This window comes from Papaver somniferum, chromosome 11 (assembly GCF_003573695.1).
Source record: "Papaver somniferum cultivar HN1 chromosome 11, ASM357369v1, whole genome shotgun sequence".
Lineage (NCBI taxonomy): Eukaryota > Viridiplantae > Streptophyta > Magnoliopsida > Ranunculales > Papaveraceae > Papaver > Papaver somniferum.
This window is the reverse complement of record NC_039368.1, coordinates 106595079-106601325: the sequence shown is the minus strand read 5'-3', so window position 1 is coordinate 106601325 and position 6247 is coordinate 106595079.

The following is a 6247-nucleotide window of genomic DNA, read 5'->3' as shown; positions in this document are numbered from 1 at the left end:
AAGAAAGTCATGAAAAACTTCAGCAGAAATTATATCATCCTTCTCAGCATCTTCATGATCATAGGCAAAGGAACATGAAGCATTAGGATGACCTTCATCTACAATTGTTCTTTTCCTCTTAGATTCAACAACAATCTCTTTGTCAAGGAATCCTTTTGCAAAACCACCGTAGCAAGATGAGGAGGAAGACATTCTTGAAAACCCAAAATCCAACCTGGACTACACGTACGTGACTTGTAACCAAGAGGTCAGATATTTATTCTTGGGGAAGGGATTTTAGGGTTTCTTAGAACCGTTGACTCGGTCCAGAACAGGTATCCGTTCGAGTACAACATTACCCAAAAGAATAAAATAAACAAATCACAAAGAATACTTATGCAAAAATGTTTGTGATTGATACTCCAGTTAAAGACGATAAGAAAATAGCTTAGAGAATCAAAAAAAACTTTGCCATCAAGTATACCTGACTATATCTCACTCAACCAGGATTTTTGTGAATGAGATTCCACCTTGTGATTAATTAGCATAAATATAAACCTTGAGCTCATCAAACGACCGTAGATTATGGTTGACTCTCCTTTTCAAAATTCTTGAGGAAAAACGATTATGATGTGAAAAGTTATCATAAAATTTTCCATCATCAAAATAAGATGCATATTTTTTATTTTTACCAGAAGTAGCTTGACCAGGGCAATTTGACAACCTATTGATGATCTCTTTATAACCTTCAATTATCATTTTTAGATTGTCTTCGCCATCTTTGCTTCTTTCTTCTGGTTCCTTTTTCACATCGAGAACAACATCATTTCCCTTTCTATCATAAGAAGATTTATGAACTCTTCTTTGATGAAATGATTTAGGAAGACTGTCTCTCCTTTGAACATTTGAGGAACATCTTGAACTGACCTTCCTGGTATAGAACACAGGTCGAGTACTAAATCCAATTGGTTTAGACATGCGAATGTCAGTTACACCTTCAAGAATCAAATCTAAGGTGTGTTGAAGACGATAAATAAATTTTTCATTCAACCTGGATTTTCTCTCTCGTTCATCATGTCCTTTTGAATTACAAAAGAGACATACTTTCTGATCAAGGAGGTGATCAGGAGAAACAGTTTTACAACCATTTTTAGGAGACTTCTTCCTTCCATGTGGTGTAGAGATTCCTTGATTAGAGTAAGACACAATCACATCATTTCTTACAGGAAGGGATTCTGATATCACTTCTGGTTTAGGAACGTTTTCAGTCGTAGCAGAAGTACTTGGTTCATTAAACTGCTTAGAGCATCCTTGAATAGAGAGTTTACTCAAGCGATGTTCAATTTCCAAGGCATCCTTTTTCGGGCTAGCCTCAAGAGTCATACGTGAAGAATGATCTTCAGTATTTTCCTTGAATTTGCAGTCTCTTATTACAACAAGAAGAATATTGACATGGTGTTTCAACCGATTAAATCTATCAGCTTGGATTCTAGCAAGGTTTAGAATAAATTCACTCTCTTCAGTTGTTTCCCGTTCATTAATAGAGATGGTCTCTTTTGAAGGGTAATCGGAATCACACATGTCAGTGTTTGTTTGTCTCGTCAAAACACAAGGTTCGTCTATATTCGAGATTCAAATATCTTTCTCTTTATTAGACTTAGACAAGATAGAGATTTTATTTCTGGTGACGCGTTTATCAGAGATACTACTCTTGTCCATAGAGTCAGATCGCTACAAACACAGACTTGTAAGGTCTTGAACGTGTTTGACTGCTCTGATACCAATTGAAAAAGCGGGGGTCTAACAACACCACCCAATATTTCTCTTAGCAATCTGTATGGACTAACTTGAATATACTTTTAAGAGAATCAACAAGACTCAATCAATTAAAAGTACATCAACGAGTTTATATCTCTCTCTTGATTTGATTTACTCAAGCAAGACTGCGAGTTCTAATCAAATACAAGGAATAACTTGGATGGTACCAAAGACCAATATCCAAGGATCAATCAATATCAATAAACAACCAAAGGTCGGATTTCTAATTGATTGATTCAAATGCACAACCTGTATTATTTCAATTATAAAGATAAAACAATATAATTCGGAAATTGAAATAACACAGACACCAGAAATTTTGTTAACGAGGAAACCTCAAACGCAGAAAAACCCTGGGACCTAGTCCAGATTGAACACACACTGTATTAAGCCGCTACAGACACTAGCCTACTCCAAGCTAAATTCGGACTGGACTGTAGTTGAACCCCAATCAATTTGCCACTAATCCAAGGTACATTTATGCTCCTACGCCTCTGATCCCAGCAGGATACTGCGCACTTGATTCCCTTAGCTGATTTCACCCACAACTAAGAGTTGCTAAGACCCAAAATCGCAGGCTTTGACAATAAACAAATCTGTCTCACACAGACAAGTCTATGAAAGGATCAATCTGTCTCCCACACATAAACCCTAAAAGTTTTGTTCCGTCTTTTGATAATAATCAAGGTGAACAGGAACCAATTGATAATCCGGTCTTGTATTCCCGAATAACATCCTAGATTAATCAATCACCTCACAACAATCTTAATCGTATGGTAGCGAAACAAGATGTTGCGGAATCACAAATGATGAGACGAAGACGTTTGTGATTACTTTTTATATCTTGCCTATCGGAGATATCAATCTCAAGCCAATCAATCTGATTGTACTCGTACGATAGAAGATGCAAGATCAGATCACACAACTACGATAAAAGTAGTATCGGTCTGGCTTCACAATCCCAATGAAGTCTTTAAGTCGTTTAACCCGGTTTGAGAAAAGAAAACCAGAGGTTAAGGGAGAATCGACTCTAGCACGCAGACTAGTATCACATGTAAGGTGTGGGGATTAGTTTTGCACAATACTAGATGTTTCCTTTATATAGTCTTTTAAATCAAGGTTTTGCCTTGGTCATGAAGCAAACAATATCCACCGTTAGATGAAAACCTGATTTAGATTCAAGCTAATATTTCTAAACCTTTAGATCAAAAACTTAGCTTATTACACACACTTGACAATGCACACTTCTAAGTTTGTTAACCATACCCAAACGTATGCACTTGTTGGTTCAATAATAGTCAATCAAAAGGTTAGCCATATGAGCATCTCAAATCAACCATGTTCTTCTTCACCATAAATAGTTCAAATGACTCAAATGAACTAGTTAGAGAGTTGTTCAATTGCAAGGAAATCTCATGTACTGCACAAGACACAATTGAAGCAAAGATGATTTGATTCACTCGAATTGGTTCATAAACTTTATGTCCACGGTTTGCATACTGCATTCCTTAGTCTTTATAAGTTTAAGTTCAGAAATCATCTTCAGATATATAACCTTTCTCTAGTTCGCTACTAGGTTCGCAGACTTAAGCAACCGGTAGAGTTTACAAACTCCAGCAGAAAATCTCGGAAAAGACCTTCCGCCGGTTCGCAGACTGGGTTCGCGGACTAGTCTAGTATGTCAATTCCAGCAGAATTTCTCGGGATGAGAAGTTCGGCAGTTCGCGGACTTGGCTCACGCCATTCTCCGGTTTCTCTTGATCAACAGAGTTCGCAAACTTTGGTTCAAGGAATAAGACTTATACATAAATATGTTTCCACAACAATGTTTATGTCCACAATTGGTTATGTAATCTAAACTCTCATTTCAATCATTGAAACATTCTTAGAGGATGTTATATAGTTATTATTCACAAACCATTTCTCGTCAAAGCAATTTTCAAAGTGACTGAAACATATCATGACTTTCGTCACTAGGTAAAGATAAACTTGATCGAAGCAAAACACTTACCAACACATATTTCGAGATATAGATAGGTGAGGTATACTCGGCTCGAAATACCAAATGTGTATAATCCAGTCTATATATATAGCATACGACTTCTTGTCTCAAAGAGTAGGAGATAGAGTAGATAGACTTTTGAGTGACAGATAAGTTCAAGTCTTCACATACCTTTTTGTCGAGAAGTTCCACCGGTTCCTTGAGTAGTAATTCTTCTTGTATGATGAATCGCCATGAAGTCCTTGAGCTCAACTACACTTTCTATCCTAGTCCGAGACTTAGATATAATAGACTAGAAATCAAGACTTATAGTTTTGATCACTAACATTGAAAAACATGCTTGAGATAGCAACACATGCGAGTTCGACCGAGCAATGCTCTAACAATTTGTTCAATTGCTTAGATCTCATAGAAGTATACAAGACATAATCGAAGCCAAATCAATTTTGATTCACTCGAATCAATTCATGAACATTATAGCCACGGTTTGCAAATATTTCATTCCTTATTATATAAATGTTTTAGTTCGTGAAAAAACCGATTTTAGAAAGTAACCTGCTTAAGTATGCAAACGGGTACGCATACTTAAGCAGCCAGATTGAGTTTGTTTTTTACTTTCAAACTCCAGTAGAAATTCACCGAAGTGAAACTTCCGCCAGTATGCGTACGAGTACGCATACTTACCCGGATTTCCAACAACCGCCAGTACGCGTACGGGTACGCATAATTTAGGTTCCCGGTTTTGGACATTTACACAAATGTGAGAAAACACTATGTTTATATCCGAACATGGTTGCTTATTCTAAACTCTCATTTCATTCATTGAAACTTTCTTAGAGGATATTATAGTTGTTATCCAAAAATTATTAACATCAAAGCGATTTTCAAGTTATTGAAATAATCAATATGACTTTCGTCACGAGTGAAGATGAACTTGGCTAAAGCGAAATCTTACCAACACATATTTCGAGAAATGGATAAGCGAGATAAACTCGGCTCGAAATATCAAATGTGTATAATTGAAGTCTATATAGCAATACGACTTTTGTTTCAAATAGGAGATAAAGTAGATAGACTTTTGAGTGATAGATAAGTTCAAGTCTCCACATACCTTTTGTTGATGAAGTTCCACAAGTTTCCTTGAGTAGTTCTTCGTATTCATTCGATGAACGACGTGGAGTCTAAAGATCAACTACACTTACTATCCTAATTTGAGACTTAGCTATAAGTAGACTAGAAATCAAGACTTAAAGTTTTGGCAACTAAACTTGACAAACAAGCTTGAGATAGCAACGCTTGCGAGTTCGACCGAGCAATGCTCTAACAATATCCCCCTTTGTCAATTTTAGTGACAAAACTATCAATAAATATAGAATGCTAAATAAATAAACTTCGTAGCTTCTCATCCAAATGCTTGATCTCCTTTGTTCTTCAACATTACTCGAAATCTTCGTCACTTCCAAGTACTCCAATGATTCTAAATGTGTTCAACTCAGCATCATCGTTGTTGAAGATCCATAGCTATAACAATGAGAAAACAATAACTCTCAATCATTGTTATACAATGGCATAGTATTATTACACAGCATCAAAGTTCAATTGTATCACAACTTCGACAATAATACTATGGTGATATGTATCACTCCCCCTTAGTCAATACTTCATCTCACATGAAAACCACTCCCCCTTACGTAATGATCTGAAAACCATATGTATTTGTAGTGTGAACTACACATTAATTCTCCCCCTTTTTGTCAATAAAATTGGCAAAGGTACGAAAATTAGTGGGATCCTAATGAAATTTCCATAGAGATACTTCATGACCAAAAGAAAAGCACATATCAATTTTTTTAGATGCAATCATATAGCCGAAACTAAATGCATTCAACAAGGAGTTTATAAAGATAGAAGATAACCCTTATAATGTTCCACAGCCGCACTCCACACAAAGATTTGGCAATTAAGTACAAGTTCAATTAAGAATTCTCCCCCATAAAATGTCATTCCCGAAATAACAACAAGAGCGACCTTACTTTTACAAGAAAAGAAGGATTTCTTTGAACATTAACAAATCACATGAAACATGAATTTGTATCCAAAAAACTCAATTAAATTAACCACAAGAGAACCCATGATTAATTTAATCGGAAATGCTCACATAAGAGAACTTACGGATCCGCACAGTATTTACATAAAGATATGGATCATGGAAGATCAATACTACGAAATAAACAAAGATTCATTCTATTTTTCATTATTATTTGCACAATGACATATAATAGAATTTAATCTTTATAAACAAAAGTTCATCCTATCTTCCATCAATATTTGCATAATGACATAATAGGCTTAACTTTTGTTTGTCAAAAGTTCATTCTTATCAATACTTTCATACTGACATATGAAAGACTTAACTTTTGACCACGTACGGGACAATCAAAGTTCACA